The 18,115-nt window shown below is 43.9% G+C and overlaps 1 long non-coding RNA gene across 6 annotated transcripts in view; it reads left to right on the top strand.

The window, feature by feature from the left end:
• Positions 1-18,115, top strand: part of LOC118257659 (uncharacterized) — a 77,473-nt gene that overhangs the window by 44,196 nt on the left and 15,162 nt on the right. The gene's annotated exons all lie outside the window — the stretch shown is intronic.

Raw genomic sequence — 18,115 nt, 5'->3', positions numbered from 1 at the left:
GGGTGGGGAGTTGGGGAGAAGGTGGGGGAGGAAGGAGTGGTGGTGGGAGGGGGGTTGGACAGGGGAAGGAACAGAAAGGGACAAATGAGAAAAATTATCCTTCTATTGCCTTTGTACAGCAAATCTGCCCAGTTATGCCTCACATTGCTGCTGGTGAGCCAAACTGGTGATGTAGGTCTGTTCACACCTGTGGGAGCCTGTCCTTTTTTAATGGGCTGTGCCTCCTTGGAAGCTGCAGTCAGGAAATTCTGGCTGCCTTGTCGGGGTGGACTTCTCAAACACAGCTCGATCAGTGTCCAGACATGCCAGGCCTGATGGCTCCCATTCACTTTTCTGCTAGCTGTGCCTATCAGTTGTCAAATGTCTATAAGAGGCGGTACGAACTGCACTGCCCCCTGGTATCCAGTCCAAGATGCATCAATTTTGTGGGATGGATAGCTTCTGAATTTAACACCAACAGTCAATATACAGATTTTAAGACCTTAAACACATCCTTCATGCAAACTGTTGTGTTTTTTGTTTTTTGTTTGTTTGTTTGTTTCTTGCAAGAGCGGTTGTGCATCTGCAGCATTTTTCCAGACTTTAGGCTATTGCTGTTTTCACTTGGAAATGGCATTAGTGTAGTAAAGCTGACTACATTAGAAAAAAAACTTTTCTACTGTTGCCGTAAAGACTGACATAAAGGCCATTTCCCATCACTTAATGAATTACCACAGGAGCTGACAGCTTTTAGCACAGGTGGTCATTAGCTCCCAAGAAATACCTGACCCATGGCTTATTATTTATTGGTGGTAGGTGTCCAACCAGAGAGCCATTACATCAAGCATGAATTAACACAATTCCCCTCTTTTATGCAATGGAAAGCAAGGAGATGAATTCCCTGTTGCCGTGGGTACAGCAGACTGCCCTCCAGGATAACAGGCCTCAGGTGGTGGCACATGCTGTATGGACCCAGCTCCCTCCTGCTTCCAGTGGCTTTACTCCTTCACGTGCACACAGACCCTTCTGAGGAGCGTGCCTCTACTTCGCGGTTGTGTCTTCAGACGACAGAAGTGAAAGCAGAAGGAAAGAACACATGCTTATTCCTGACCCCAGATCATAAAATCACCTCTCCTCTAGGCTAAATAAACCCAACTCCATTGGCTTTTCTTCACAGAAGAGGTGCTCCAGCCCTCTGATCATCCTTGTGACCCTCTGGGCTCATTCCAATACTTCCATGTCCTCTTGTGCTGGGGCCCCAGAGCTGCAGGCAGCACTCCAGGTGGGGTCTCATGAGAGCAGAGGGAGAGAATCACCTCCTTCCACCTGCTGGTCACGCTGCTTTTGATGTAGCCCAGGATCTGGTTGGTTTTCTGGGCTGCAAGTATACATTGCCAACTTATGTTGAGATTCTCATCAACCAGTACCTCTAACTCCTGCTCAGGCCCACCTCTGAGGCCTGTCCAGGTCCCTCTGGATGGCATCTCTTCCTTCCCGCATGTCAACCACACCACTCAGCTTGGTGGCATCAAGGACTGAAGAACTCTGATCCATGCCATGTTTGGGGTTAAGGTTAGAAAGAAAAATCCAAAATACTTTCCACCATAAGAAATGTCACCAGCAAATTTGGGTAGATTCTGCCTCTCTTGTGGAGCAATGGGGGATCCTTGCAATCAGCTGTTTACAAAACAGTTTTTGTCATTTATACTTCCCTGTTCTGTAAAGCAGGCTGGTTTCTTTGGAAGGGATAACTTTCAAGGCTGTATGATATAGAGCCTGCTAAGTCAAGATGTCATCATTGTTTGCCCTGTTTCAGCCCAATTCCTGGTTAGAACACAGTATCTAAATTCTCTGTCTAGAGTACGGGACTCCTCAGAATCTAAATGGTGCTACACACCTGAAAATGGATCACATTCCAGTGTAGAGTATTTTATGATTATGCAGACTTCTGATTAAATAAGTTATGCTGTTCTTATATTCAATAATAATAATAATTTATAATAATATTCTTATTATTAAATTTCCTGAGCTTCTTTTCTCTAAAAAGTAACATAAATAATAAAATTTTATTCTCACATAGCTAAAACCAAACAAATTAAAATACTTGAGCTTCTCCTTAAAGCTTGTAAAGCTTCTGACTCTTTCTCCGGGTCAGAGACATTGAATGCAAATACCTGTTCTGCCATTCAGTCAGTGAATCAATAGCCAAAATCAATCCCACCCCTGAAGTAACTGCTCAACAAACAGGATGCACATAATCCATTTTCATTATTAATACTTCAGTTAAGATTCAGGTACTCCATTTTCCTTCACGTAATGAGCACAGTTTTACAATGGATGTGTGAAGTCTGCAGTACATAACATCAGTGACAGCTGCAGAATTCCTGTCATGTGCACCAGAGCTGGATTAAATATAAGTACATTTCTCTGGGCAGTAACAGAGTGTAGAGAGATTAAAAAAAAAAAAAAAAAAGAGAGAGAGAGAGAGAAAAAACCCTAATTTTACTTGTTAATTCTTCACCAGGATGTATTTGTTACTGTCTCATTTATCAAGAAAGATATGTTCTTGCTGCTATATTGTATCTTGGTTAGTTACAGAAAGATTATTAAATGGTGAGATCTACTGTGGTGACTGCTTTTGTGTGTTTCCAGATCCCAGTGATTCAGCAATATTGTTTCTAATACCCTCATACAATTTGGGGCAAAGAGCTTGAATTATGTACTTCACTCTCTAATTTGTTTGCACTATAGTGAAGCGGGATTTTAATTTCTGTAATAGCAATAACTTGGCCAATTCAGGGATTCACAATTTTCTTTGGTGCTAGCTATTTCCTGAGAAGAGCAAACATGATCAGAGAGGTCATAAAAATAAATCTCTCCACCTGCTGCCTAGTTTACATTCAGGTTTTGAAGCATTGGTGGAAAACATTTTCCTGTTTCAAACAAAGATTAATTCCTAATTGCCACAATCCTCATGAGGATGCTTTTGCAGCTGATTAGGAAGTCTCTTGATAACTATTTTTTAAATGACACTTTTAACTTGCATCATCCATGAGCTATCCTGCTGGGTCTGGTTTGAGCCTGGCTTTTTGGCACCGCTGTTTGATCACCTTGGATGAAACAGCAGCATTGTGCCTGGGCATGAGAAATAGTCTGAGTGTCCATGAAAGGAGCTTTTGGGCTTCTGCAGGAAGGGCCTTTATGTCACACACACAATTGCTGCTCACACAGTGTTCAGCAGCACACTCAGTGAGCTATGTGCACTCTGAATAGGCGTGCAGGTTCTGCCACCATTCTTATTCCAAGAGAGGTCCCTCAGCAGCAGCCAGGGCCTGATGGCATGCACTGGTGGGAGGGCACGCTGCAGAGGCAGTGTTGAATGTGGATTGGTGGAAATAATCATTCCTCTGGGGGTTTTCCAATGGTCATTTGTTTTTTCACTTGAACAAAACTTTAAAATGAAGGTGTTAAAGCAAAATGAGAGGGACAAAAAAAATCTTATTGTCAGCCACAACAGGGGTGGGAGTGGTAAATCTTGTCATGATGAAATGTTTCATCTCTCCAGCCCTTGTTTCATGGCTTCCTGTCATTTCAGGGGGAGGATTGCTACCTCTTAGTCCCCCAGGATTCATTCTTGCATCATTGCTAATAAAAGCTATAGCGTGCTCTCTTGGGTTGCAAGTGTAAATATCTAATTGCTAGTACCTAAATACAGATAGCATGAAGACAAAGCATGAGGCTGATGCTTGTGCCTGAAGGAGGAGTGTTTCATCCCCTAGCTTGGATGCTGGGCATCATGTCACACTGCCATGTTTCTCCGCAGTATATGCAGCAAATCTCTGTATTTTCATCTTCACAAGTGAAGCAGAAAGTTGCACAAGGACAGAAGCATGGTTTGAACTTTATGGATCTGTGCTTGGTTAAGTTACATGTAACTCTAGTAACTTGCAACTGCTCAAGGCAAAAACAAACTGAATGATCACAAGATTATTGTTCTCTCACTGTAGGGAAATCTGCCTCATCTTCCATAACAGGCTATTCATTAACTAAATGCACTATCCCAGTCACTGTAAAGCAGCAGACTATTCACAGCCAGAAATAGCAATGGCAGAGAACACATGTTGGAGATCACATTCCTCCCCCTACCCTGAAGATACCAAAGCAACAGAATGGAAAATCTTCAAAGTGGAATTAAGCCACCCATAGCAAAACTTTAACCAGAAAGAGGTTATTTAGCAAAGCCCAGTATTGGAGGCAAGCTTCTAATCCATGCCAGGTTTTTATCAGGACTCACTCACTCAAAGAAGAAACATGGTGGAACTATATCAGCAAGACAGTGAGTTTAGTGTCTTATGCAGAAAATGTTCCATTTTAAAAGTATCGGGCTTGTCTCCTGTCCGAGGGCACAGCACAGATCCTAAAAAGACATGCAGACATCATCTGCCCCACGGAGGGTGCACCCTGTCATTGCTATTACCAGAGAGAGGAGAAGAACACACCCTGTGTGAGCGGAGGTAGATCTTGCAAAGGAAAGAGAGACAGCCTCTCCTGCACTGCAATTTGTGGTCATAAGCACAAGATCACAAGGCAATGCGGTTTTTAACCTGGAAAGAGGTGTGTTTAACTCGTGATGAACTTTATCCAGAAAAAGACTCTTTTCCCTAGCAGCATCCAATGCTCATCCTCCATCTCTTCTTCTTGTCATGATTTTTCTTTTCAGAAACCCTTTCAAGATTCATACAGCTGAAGGAAAACAACAAGATGAGATTTCCCTCCCCTACCCCCCCCACCGAGATGATTTTATCACACAATAGCCAATCTAAATAGCATTCAGTGTGGTGCAAACCATACTTTCATGCGAATGTGAAGACAGTGTTACCACAGGAATGAAGTCTGTTGAGATTCAGGGTGAGGAGAAACTGGATTTTTTCCTCAGAGCAGCCCCAAGTGGTTCAGCATGAGGTTCACCAATTCAGGGAGAGCAGGAGTAATATCACTCCTGCTTTTGCCAGGCTCTTAGCTTCGGCTTTACTGCCCAGTATGAGATATTTTCAAATTTGGGAAACCAACAGGGAGTTAGCAACAGGAAGATTTTTCCTCTACACACAGTCAAGGCATTCAGGCTGGCCTGATACGTTTTATATCAAAGCAGAAACAGCTGAATACTTTCTAGTTGGTATCAGGTCTCAGTTTACCATCCCTGTTCAGCTGCAGAGAAGCAGCAAATTACTCCCTGCCCATACAAAGACCAGGGCTTTGTGGAAAGACAGGTTCAGCCTGCTGCATTAACTTGGCCCTTTGGATTTGGGCTGCTGAAAACACTCAACAGCTTGATCCCATGGATTTTCCACTGTGCCCAGGGTGACATCATCATCTAGCCAGTGCCGCTGGTGCTTTCAAATCCCTGTGCTGGAGGCACGGGCATACAAATGCACTAATGCACTACACAGCACTGATCACCATTTCCCAGCAGTGTGCAGCTGACACGGGTCATGGAAATATTCTGTCCTGATGCTGCTCCCATCCCCATGAGAGCATCGCAGCAGACTATCAGAAGAACTCACTTGACAACCGGCAGCCATCAGAACTAAGTAGCAGGGTGCAGTCTTGGAAAAGATGTCAATCATATGTTCCTCTACCTGTGTTTGAAATCCCCCTTTTTGTTTTTATCTTTATTTGCTAATAACCCTTCAATGGTTGCTGAAAGCTGAGAATGCAGAGTGTGCAGAGAACATACTTGTCCAGCTGTATTCAACAAGGACAAGGATATCAAATTGATCTATTAAGTACTGTTCTCATCTTAGCTATCCATGCTTTGTGCACCCTTAGCTAAGCTCCTTCAACAATTTATACCTCCTCTTTCTCCTGGTACTCCATATCAATATTGTCTGTTTATGCTGCAGAGAAGGGACAGGCTTTATTTGCACAACAATAAGTACAATAGGACCCAAACTTGGCTAGGATATCTGGTGGAGAGAGTTCCCACTGCAGATAAGACCTGAATTTTATCCTTATTCTGGTTACAGGCTGAAAGACACCCACACTTATTCAGGCTAGAATTCAAAGGCAACAAATGGCAAGCTCAAAGGTGACAGATAGCTATTTCTACCCTTGCTATGTAAGCAAAGAAATTAGCAGGCTGTAACCACTCTGGCACAGAGAGCCTGGAACAGACTCTGAAATTGACAATCACTGATGTTTGTGTTAACTGAAAAAGAAAGCAGCAGAAAAATAAAATAAAATAAAATAAAAAAGTAGAACAAAGAACAGTAATACTTCAGAAAGTTTCCTGTTGAAAACAAGGAAATCTCAAGCACTGACAGAATGCAGCATCGGCTGAAATTTCCAAAGAGCAGAAGGACCAATTTTAAAGTGCTCAGCATGCCCGGTCGGGGCCAGGTTTTCAATTTAGCTCAGTTCCCATGGAGGCAGCTAAACAAGAGCCAGATTTTTAAAATCACTCAGTATCCAGCTGTTTCCACTGCAATACTTCTGGCCCAGTTTTCAAACAGAGCTCACCACCACCCAACAGGCTGTACCATTTCAAAAGCTTGCCCTGAGTGCCTCTGCACCTGGGGTCATTGCTTCAGTGACTACCTGCTGGAGGGTCTGGTCACCATCATTTCTGTCTTCTTGCTCCCTTTCTAAGCCCTGATGTTGTCCAGATAATGCGAACAATAAATTAACTTTTCTGTGTGAAAAGGAGAGGGAGTATCAAGAGATGTACCATATAGGCTGTGGCACAATGAGCTTCAGAGATCTGCCAATTTACCAGGCTCTCCTGAGCTGTGAGAGCCAGCTGTATGCTTTGACCTGCCAATCATGCTGACTCATGTCAAATTATGTCATCTTCCAAATGTCTGGGAAGATTGAGTTTGGAAGTCTCTACCTATTTTAATATGCAGACAAAACCAAAAGTTTCTTCATCCCGAAGCCTGCTGGGAAGCTGAAAAGACAGCAGGCGCCGTGATTCAGAGAAGGCTGTGTGTCAGGTAATGTAGTATTTTATCTGTGCATCACCACATTTGTAAAAACTGCAGTCTTCCTTTATCAGCCATGTCAGTGTGGAGCTTTCCGAGGGCTGGAGTAACCCCTTAATAGGAGAAGCCAGTCTGGGAGCCCTAAGCCACACACTGCTCTGGCAGTCCCTTCCCGACTTTCCCGAAGCTTGCAGGAGGCGTTCGATGTACAGCCAACATGGAGGGGAAGGATAACATCCTTAATTTAGCACAGGGGAGGAAGACCAGAAATTCTCAGGAGGGCAGTGGTCTGCCAGAAGAAAAGGAAATGCAGAGTTTTTCCCTTTTGTTTGGGCTGTTTTGTTGTTTGTGTGGTTTTTATTTTTCCTTTTATTTTAGGTGAGGAATCCAAGAGATGTACAGAGAAGGGCAGAAAAACAGAATTTATCAAAAAGGTAGCCCGCAACACAGAGAACCTCAGGCTGCGCACACTGAACTACTGGTAGCTGAAGACACTTTCACATTTTCAATGGTAGTTTAAAATGTCTCTTGCTCACACCACACTGCCTGAAAAAAAAAAAAAAAAAAAAAAAAAAAAAAAAAGAGGGTTTGAAATGCAGGTGAAATTCAGTCCCTTTAAAAAAGATGCTGTTGTTCATTTCCCTGTTGGAAAGGGACGTAACTCCCCATTTGAAGCTTCCTCCTCTGTCATTCCTTCCTCTCATTTTCTCAAGCCCCCTTGCTGTGTGACCGTGTGACATGCAGCCGTTCTCTGAGAATCGAGAGAGATATTGGCAGTTTGGGAGCTGTTGTTCCTGCTTATGTATGCAAAGAACATAATTGCTAAGTGCATCATCTGTTGTAATTTACACATCTACACATAGCTCAGATCAGGGCAGCCTTCACATGGGGATGCAGTGCCTTATTTTCTCATTCCCCACTTCTTTGGGGTGGGAAATGTTAGGTCTCCTGGCCCTCATTGTGCTAGGTGCTGCACAAATGTTCCAAAAGGTGGTCCCTCCCCCATACAGCTTAAACTCTCACTGCAGCTGAAAGGAACCAGGGCAGGAGACAGTATTCTTTTAACTCTGCCACTTCACACATGGGCAGTGCAATTGTTTGAAACGATTTGACTAAAATCCTACATGGAAGTCTGCAGCAGGTGTGAGAACTTAACAGCACCAAACCCAGCATTACAAAAACACTCGGCAGTCACAGGCAGAGCGAAGCACAGCTCCCAAATGTTATCTAAGCAGGAGGCAGACAAGGAGCAGGCAGCGAATACCGGTCTGCGAGATAAAAATAGGAGCTCTATAATAATCAGAGGACAAGGGTCTTAAAAAAAAATCAAAGAGAATGTGAGAGGGATTTTCAATCAGTTTCACTGTCAAATGTTTTGACTGTCATCATCAAAGCAATTTGACTTCTCACGATCTTCTGCTGCAGAGGCAAAGCCAAAACCTTCAGCCACTAGTCAGACAGGGCCCCTGCCTGGAAGTGGAGACTGCATAGCCACATCTGACATCTCAGCAACCAACACTCTGCTCCACGATGACAGGGAAGTGCAGGTGTCAGTCCCTTCCTACTCCCTGCCCTCTCTGAAATACGTCAGTGGGTTGCTTCTCTTGGACTATTCCCCCTAGTGATCCTCTAGGGCCTTCAGCAATAAGCTCTCACTGTCCAAAGACCCTTTTGGGTTTCTGGCAAGCCCAATAGATATTTATGCTAGGATTCTTTATTCTTCAGCCTCCAGCCATGTTGTCTCAATGGACAACGTGGAGCCTCATCTTTCCCTGTGTCTGGAGTGCTACATCTCCATTTAAGCAGAGGTTAAGAAGAGAAAGTTTTCCCCCCATGCAGTGTTCTTTAAAAAAACACAGCATCTTGAGCAAACACAAGGGGAGCCCGTTTAGCATCTGTCACTATTGGCCTGCCGGTTCCCCTTCCTGCTTGGTGTAGCAGAAAGCTGAGCTGTTGGGTGCTACAGCACCGATGGCAGCAGGAGAGCTGGGGTCTTGGGCATTTTCCTGCGTGGGGCATTTTCCATGCATGAGCCTTCTGGTGACACTTTTGCATGTGCATTCAAAGTGCTTCCTTTCCTCCACAGGTGGCTCCCAGGCTGAGCCACAGCCACTAGAGGGCATTTGGAGGACACCAGATCAATGGGTGAGCAGGTGACCCACCACCAGATGAGCTAGCAAAGCCTGCAAGACACGCTGCACCAAGCTATGGTGTATGGCAAGTGGTCTTAATCCCAGTACCTCCCTCATTTTGCCTTTCTTCTGTTGCTCCTGGGTGTTCCTGGTCAGTGGCTTGCAGCAGTCTTGTCACAGGTTGTTCCCATGGTCTGTCTGGGTCTGCTGCTGCAAATGGACATTCTCGTCTGAATAGATGAGATTAACACTTTTAATTTCATCCTTTAAAACAGAAATGGCTGTAAATATCAGATATAGCTTTGTTCCTCTTTTGTAATCAGCTGCCTGCAACCACCTCATTTAGGTTTCCTTGACATTCAGACAAAAGTCTGTGATTTTCTCACCTTTTTTTCCATCTACTCTCAATGGAGAAATCTGTCCTCAAAAGGCAATCTTTAGGTAGGTCACACTCCTATACTCTCCATACCAACTTTTTCCAAGCCTGTTCCAGTAGATGGAAGGATTCAAAGTGTTTTCCTCTACTCTCGATGAAAGCCATGGCCTTCAAAACACAAAATATTTGCAGGGACTTCACCACCATGTAATTGTCTGCCTTTCAAAGAGAATGTCTGACACAAACCATATCCTCTCAGTCAAGCTTGAACAGCTCCCCCGGTGGTCCTCTTTTCTTCTTTTTTTTTTTTTTTTTTTAAAAAAAAAAAAAAAAGAAGAACAACATCGCAACATTACAGAGCAGCAAATGGGAGTGTTTTCACAATGGGTTTCCATGAAGATGCATCCCCACAGGAGAACAGGAGAAGCTTGCATTAAAGGATCCAGGTTTCTACGGTTGGTAGATGCTCTGTATGCATTGGAGAAAAGGGAAAGGCAGGTTGAGGGTGAGCTTTGGCATGCCCTGGGCCAAGAAATATCAGGATAAGAATGCCAGAGTTGGTGCTTGCCTGTTTTCTGGATTTTTTAGAGTCTGAAAATGACCAAGTAGTACATCAGTTATTTCCAAACCCAACTGCCTGGCAATAGTTCAGATTCTCAGGAATGCCCCTCTGGAGGGACTCTTGAGGGATTGCTGCTGGGAAACCAAACTCTTTCAATAAAAGTGACAACTCCTTTTACAGGAAAAAAAGGACAACACGTAAGTTATGACCAAAACAGGTCATATTCTAGAAAAGCAAAGAGGGAAAAGGTTAACAGCATGTTAGCCATCAGATATCTTCAAGTTGGGTCAGTTGGGCTTGTGGTGTGGATTAGAAGCCCCATGGGTGCAAACCCAGAGGAAGACCTGGTCTCTGCTCCTGGTGCAGCAGCACAGCACTGTAACTCACCACCACCACCGTGCACCTGGGTGCAGCTGCTGCAGGGCAGGAGAGGAAGGCTGCTTTAGCTCAGGACATGAAACCTGCACAGTGGAGTGAGCACCTCTCTTCTCTTGGGGGCAATCCTGCTGGTCATGTGAAATATTAATAGTGTGCTTGTGCTTCTAGCTGTGGTTGCTGCACCACCTTACCTTTCAGGAGCTATGCTGGGTCTGAGCACATCAAACTTTACAGTCAACAGAGGCCCTGTTCACAGAAATTCACTCTTCAAGTCTTCACAACAGCTCAGGAGGCAGTACCAGGGCTATTTTCATGTTAGAGTTAGGGATAAGAGATGCTTCTTCGGGGCATGGTACCAGAGCTGTGGGTAATGACAAGAACCTCGATTTGTTATTCTGAGCCCAACACCCAGCTTTTTATGTAACAAATCAGCTTTTACAGACATTGAGTTACCTGTCTCCATTCACAGACTAAGGCCTGGCAAACTACAAACTGAGCTAATTGGTATATTATTCTCTTAAAAAAGAGATTAAACAAACACTTGTACTGGGAAGCGTGAACGATACTTTCTGCCTGGAGGAAAACATATTATCTCTCCAGCAGGCGCACTCAGATCCCCAGGGCTCCTAAAGAAAGTCAGGATGACACTTTCTTGTTTTAGACAGTTGGGGGTTTGAGAGGGCTGAATAACTGAGTGGGGAGCAATGGGGAAAAATCTCTCCTTCCCATTCTCTTCTCTTCTGACTGTCACACAACAGCTGCTGAGCAGGCTTCCTCAAAGTCATTATGGCAAATGCAGATTACACATCATACACAACAGGCAGTTACTGCAACTCTTGACAGGTCCATCCATTTGCAATTTACAACATACTGGTTTCAGCAAGACCACAGAAGCCACTGCAGATCAATAAGCTGTGTTGTTTTTGTTTTTGTTTTTCCACAGCATGGGATGCTGCTTGGAAGGAGGGCTGAATTAAATAAACGATTTCTTTCCTAGACCAAATATGAGGCACTTGAGTTGCATGCTTAAAACTCCCTAATGCTGCTGGTTTGAGGGTAGCTACGTCTGTTTAGGCTTCTGCGGTGACACACAATGGGAAAAGAGTAGTGTGGCTGTAATCCTATATATCACAAGGTCCTTGGCAATTACCTTAGATTGCTATGTGAATTCAGATAAAGACTGCATAATTTAGACTGGAAAGGGCCTTTGGACACCGTGTGGTGCAGTTCCTGCTCAAAGTAGGGCTGTTCCAAAGATATACTGATCTGAAAGAATATGTTGGCTGCGGTGGCAGTTCATACACATTGGGTCTCAGCCACAAATAGAAGGTGTGAGCTTTGCAAATTGGGTATCATCAGTTACTTTACCAGCAGACAAGGTTTCACAGGTACTGAATTTTAAGGTGAACTGAAATCAGATGTTGGAACCCTAAGATACCACATTTGTGGAATCTTCTTGCCTTCTGGCCTGCGAGTCTTACCATTGGGATGTTGTTGGGACAGCTGGATTCCAAGTCCCAGTGAAGACAGAATTAAAAGGTTAATTTTGCAACATAAAAGGGGTTGGGCAATGGTAGAAATAAGCTTTCAGCATAACTGCAAAATAATCTTGTGTTTGAAAGGTGTATTTTCTCCCCAATGTTGGTACAAGTGTGGGAAGGGCTGGGATACAGAATAACCTTCAAACAAAAGCACTGGAAAATTAGGTTCTACAGAAACTGACTTTCTACATCAAATTTTGGTGCATGCTCTGCTTTCTGTGCAGTCAAGGGTCTCTGCTAGTGGGCGAGGCGAGTGCCCCAAAAGGCACACACAAGCCTGAAGTGCACAGCAGCTTCTGGCTTTGTTGGGTTTCCTGTTCACTCCTGTCCTAATCCCACCTCCTACTCAACTATTTGGAATGGATAATCAAATTAATGTAGAGATTTTTATGCTTCTTGGACTGAAGCTTAATTATATAAAATACCATTTTTGGCTGGCTAGTGGAATGAGGTCTCAATTACACTTTGGCCACTGCCACATTTTTTCAATATTGGAGCCAGAGGGGATCTTCCTGGGAAGACTAAATTGCAGGCAGACTAGCTTTGCTGAAAACAGCACTGTTTTCCTGTACCTCATCCATAAAAACAAATAATCCCTAATAATGTGAATTGAGCAGGTTTCTAGTGTAGCTGGCTGAAGCAAGTATTTGCCTTTTGTTGAACAGCTTCTGTTGCACTCCACAAACACAAGCTGCTAGAATGACCTCAGCACTTCTTCAGCTTTTATTCAAAGTCACTGAGATGTTTATGGTTCAGTTTCCTCCCCCATCTCAGCAATAAATACCTACACAGCAAAGACCAGTAAATCTGCCATTCAAGCAGCAAAAACAACAACATGCCAATCCAATGAATGACTCCCTCACATTGTTTTTATTATACAAAGAGGGCTTTTTCTGTACTTCGTCCAAGAATGCCATCCTGCAGGGGATACTTTATAATAAACCAGGGAGGTCCAGCGGAGATGGGCAACAGATCAGAGAAAAGATAGTGTCATGTACAGTAAAGCAGAGTGAAAAAGGAAAGAGAACATACTTATTCTCGAGCATTTTCTTAAATCTTGACCCCATGATTCTGCCACATTCACTTTTCTATATGCCCTATATTTTTGTGGAAGTGGCCTTTCAGACATTCTTCATAGCCGTATTCCTGAGTACCTGGATATTTAAGCAGTGCTTTGTATGGTTCACTCCTGATTTCAAAGAAACTAAAGTATTTGAATACACTGTTTGCTGCTGACCCACTAGTAATGGATGATCAGCCTGAAGATACTTGAAGCAAACTGTTTGCAAGGAAATCAAGAGCTTGTATACGGGTATAAGCTCTCCAAAGAGTATTACAAACTGTTAGGAAAAAAGCAATCTGTCAGAACGTAAGCCTGAGCATACAACATTTGCGAACTGAAGAAAAGATTGCTTTCATTGGATAATTTGCTTATTACAATTTGTTCAGCTCTGAAGCACGTGATAAAGCAGAAAGGAAAGCAGTCCTGTAATGCCTTTTTGTATCTGAAGAAAGCAGAGTAATATTGCTCTGATTTATAAAGGCAGCAGAAAATGGGGTTACAAAATAATCTTGCTCCACTATTGCTGCTTTGCTGTAGAGATCTTGGGTAGATGTGGCCTCTCAGCATTTTTATTTCCCTGTAAAGATAGATTTTCAACATTTCTTTACCACATAGGAATAAGGATAAAACACCTGCAGACAATTAAAAAAAAAAAAAAGTCCCAAATTCAAAAGCTACAATCAGATTGGCTCAGAGGTTTACATCCTTAAGAATTTGATTCTTTTCTATATCTCAGGGCTCAGCCTGTGGCAGAAGCATCTACACCGTTTTTTTTTGCTGTTGTTGTTGTTTTTTATTTTTTTCCTTCAGAAAAAAAGCCACATTGCACTGTGATACAAAGGTATATACAGAGATTTTTATGTGCCCCATTGAAAGGTGGAGGAAGAGAAAACAACTGAGATGTTTTTGTGTGTCTGGTAGATTTACCTGCATAGATGGCTACACTTAAAAAAAGGCAGTTGCTTGAGGAGACATGTTTCTAAGCCTGATCCTAGGGAAAAAGTAAAAGTGGCAGAATTGAGAAAGAAGAGGTAGCTGGAGCCACTCCTCATTGATGGAGGGATGCTGAAAGATAACAAAGGGGGATGGACAAACAGAGAAGGGAATGTGATCCTCAGGGCAAGAGGGAACCATGCCAACAGTGAAAACAAAAGGAAGAGAATCTGTCGCTTTCTGCAGACAAGGTAATATTGAAATGAACAGCCACCTGGGGCAGACGAAACAAGGAGATCCTGAAAGGAGGTCCTGAAACAGGTTGCAGTGTTGGAACCACGAAGGGAGAAAAAGGGAAGAGGACATGGGGGGAAAACCTTGGAAGCCAGGAAGGCCAAAGTGCCACAGCTGAGAGGAGGAAGGTAGGTGTGCTGCCTCAGGTCCCAGCAGTGAGGGGGACATACAGGTACACCTGCACAAGAAGGGCAGAGCACTGCGTATCCGCACAGGGAGAAGGGCACCACAGCCCAGAGCATGGTTGCACTGCAGCTCACTAAAGACAGCCATTTCCACGAGAAGGAGAGACAGACACACACCAGAGTGGTTAAGCACCAGCTGTGCTTATTATATTTATAATGGCTTTTTTTTTTTTCCTTGCCTTGTACAAACAAACCTAATTTTTAACAGGATATTGTCCTTCCACTGCTTTTCCCTGCAGATGATGCTCTGGCAATATCTCCTGCCCTAAAATATATACCACATTATAATGATGCTGCAGAGCACTACATGTCAAAGAGACAACAGCAAGAACTTCACTTTGATAACTCTGCTGCCACTGCAACAGAAGGAACAAAAGCCCTTAAAAAAAGAGATGGTCTGGATGCTCCTAATTAAGGTGTTTAGCGCGCTGTATCAAGAAACAGCACAAAACCATGATATAACCCCTTGGGCAAAGCACGAGGCCTTAGGAACAATGGGGTGACTCCTTTTGCTGAGCCTGGGAGTACCTGGCTGATCACAGCCCTGCAGTAACAGTGCTTACAGGCAGATTGTGTGCCTCCGTGACACTCTGTGGGGAAACACAGGAAAATTAGGGGGCATCTCCTCCAGCAGGACCCAGCACTGGGGGATGGCTGTCTGCCTGCAGCAGGAACAAGGACCCCCTCCATTTTTCTTGCAGAAAGGTCAATTCTAAGAAGAACAAAAATGACATCTTTTAAAAAGCCAGGACCCCCACTATTTGAAAACACCCTAATAAGGATATAAGATAGCAGGTTGCTCCTGTCTCTTTTGTCTCTACCTGCTGTAAACTCCAGTACCATGCCATGACACAGGGCTTAGCATACTATTTCTGCAGGCCTGATTTAAGAGCTATCTGTGGAAAGATCATCTAAGACATCTCTCTCAGATACTCAGAAATCCTGAAGACATCTTTATGACAGCGAGCTGGTGTCATCCAAATAACCAGGAACACAATTCCCTTACGCATCTGTTGTAGAAGCGGAGCCAAAACCACAACAAAACTATGCAAGTTTCTGCATTTTCTAAACTGCAGAAGACTGCGGTCTGAAATAATGCTGAGTGTCTGAGCTGCAAGGGACTGTATGCAGCATGCTACTTGTCTATCTCCAGCCTTGCACTACACGGGAGGCAAGGGCAGAGGTTCCTGCAGGTATGGTAGTGGAGCTGTCTGCAAAAAAAAAGGCAACTTTGAAAATGTGGGTTGAAGACAGAGTAAAATAAGGTAATTTCAGAGCATTTTTAATTCCTAGGAACACCACCTTGCTTAACTGCCTTTGCCAAACAGCCAACTCACCATGAAATAGGAAGGTCTGGTAGGGCTAGCACAGGGCAAGCATGGACCCTCTGAGAGGGAGGTCAGGGCTGCACCCGGGCTGCTAGCTTTGTAAAGCACATCCACGGAAAAAGTTTCCTCTGCAGCCCTCATTTCCTGGGCACAACAGACCTGCTACCAGTCCAATGAATGTTGTTCAGCTTCAGGAAACAAAATAGCTCTCAGTCCCTCTGCTGAAGTTTGCTGGCTTTGCATCATAACTGGTCACATAATCCTAATTGCAGTGCTTTGGATTTTAACCACATCCTTCTTAAATAGGGGGAATGCTCGGTACATAAATCTTCCTGCACTTACTTTTGCATGCCAAATTATTTATAGAGCATTTAGAAATGCTGCACTTAGCCAGCATTTATCCCTGCTGCTGTGGCAGTTTCAGTCTCAGTGACTTGCTCACTCAAGACATAACACTGAATTTTTATTGTGAGCACTACCCACAAGTGCCAGTGTGATAGCACAGCAGGACAGCTTACGATGCAAACTCCCCCACCAAGCTGTATCCACCTTTCTGAAGAGAGCAGGCCCATGCATTAAATTCTGCTTGATTCCCTGCACCATTCACAAGCCCTGTGAAAAGACCCCAGCCCCCTTTTCTAGGTCTTTGAAACCACAGACACCCAGGTGCTCATCAGCCACACAGCCTGCTGCTTCCAGCCATGTCCTTCCCTCTGTCTTGGCCTCACCTGGTATTTGCAGGCTCCCAAAAGAATGCATCAGGAGGGGGAATCCTTACCAGAACTGCCTGCCCCCAGCACCGACTGGCGTGCCCGTGCTGGTAGTGTGTTGAGCTGGAATTGGCTGCAGCAGGCACGGGATTACAGGGCTCAGCCCAGGTGGGTTTTAGATCAGCAGCAAGATTGCACGCAGTTCTGCCCACTGCAAAAGTACAACCCTCCCCTCAGGTCAGAACAGAAAGCCTTCACCTCACCTCAGCTAAACTTGACAAGTATTTGCAGTCATGTATTCTTACATAAATTGCTGCTGTTGACTTCACTTCTTGAGACAGAATGAATCAGATAGAGCCATACTCGAAAGGAATTAAAAAACAAATTATCTTGATCCTTTTTCTGCAAGCAGCAGAAACTTCTGCATTAGCTAACATCACAGCAAGCTGAGAACAGATGTTGGAAATAAAACCTCTTTTTCTTAGACTAACAGAAAGCAGTAGCCCCATGGTTCCCCTAGCATTTGTGTTTTATCTCATACTGTGAAACAATCCAGTTACGAATTTTACTCCTCATCTGTCAATAGTTAAAGTGCTTGTAATAAGGTCTTGAACTACACATTCAAAAGTTGATGACTAAAGGTGCCTCAAAGCTTTGAAGACAAAACAAACAAAATTTTCTTCAGGGAAGAGAAAGTTTTGTCAGCTTGCAGGCGCCATGACTAAATGTAATTCTCATCCCAAGAATACAATGATCATCGTGAGAGATTTACTTTCTTAAATGGACAACTAGACATGGTCAGAACTTGTGAGTTTAAGGAAGAAGGAGTGAGGCAGATGCTACAAAGCTCTGCACTTTGCTTCAAGACATAAAACAACTCAGTCCTTCTCTCACCCTCATTTTCATCTTTTTCCCAGATCAAGGTCAGGACTCCAGTTTCAGTTGCCACTGAAATGTGTCTCCTGTGTAGAACAACTCCAGGAAAATGGTTATGCTTGACAATGACCATTTCATTCCTTGTGAACTTGAGCAGCTGGGAAAGCACATTCCAAGGTCAGAGTTAAGGAAATGGTCCTTCCCCTGGTCACTTCACCTGCTGCCAAGCCCAACATCCTTCCTGTGATTAAACTGGTGCACACAGCCTTAGCAAGCCTCAACACCTCTCTGTGGGACTTCCATCTGTGCCACTGTGTGGGGTCACGATAAAACCCGCAGCTGTCCTCAAGCTTTGTCACATGTATTCATTTGTCACACCAGTGGATTTCCACCTACCTCACAGGTCCACTGGCAGGGCAGTGACTTTGTGAGAGCAGTTTTTTGCACCTGCCCTAAAACAGCCATTTCTGAATCTAGGTTGTGAAAATATACTAAATATTAATTCCTCCCCTCTGTTAGCCAGTCATGGGGACTTCCCATACAATGTCCCAGTATCTATTTCTCAAACCACCATTTTGCATGTGATACCATGAGCATCTTAATCGAACTTCTGGTTTGAGCAGCACTCAAGAAAAACTCTGCCTAATAGGAATCTGCCTAATAGGAATCTGCTCTCATGACTGTGGTGCATGAGTTTGTGCAGCACAGGCATCCCCATAGCTTTTAGCCTCTGCTCCAGCCTACTCTGGGAGAGCTGGTCCATCACTACACAAGTTAC

Source organism: Cygnus atratus, chromosome Z (genome assembly GCF_013377495.2).
Source record: "Cygnus atratus isolate AKBS03 ecotype Queensland, Australia chromosome Z, CAtr_DNAZoo_HiC_assembly, whole genome shotgun sequence".
In the NCBI taxonomy this organism is placed as follows: Eukaryota; Metazoa; Chordata; class Aves; order Anseriformes; family Anatidae; genus Cygnus; species Cygnus atratus.
The sequence above is the reverse complement of the archived record's forward strand: the minus strand, read 5'-3'. Positions and strand labels throughout refer to the sequence as shown.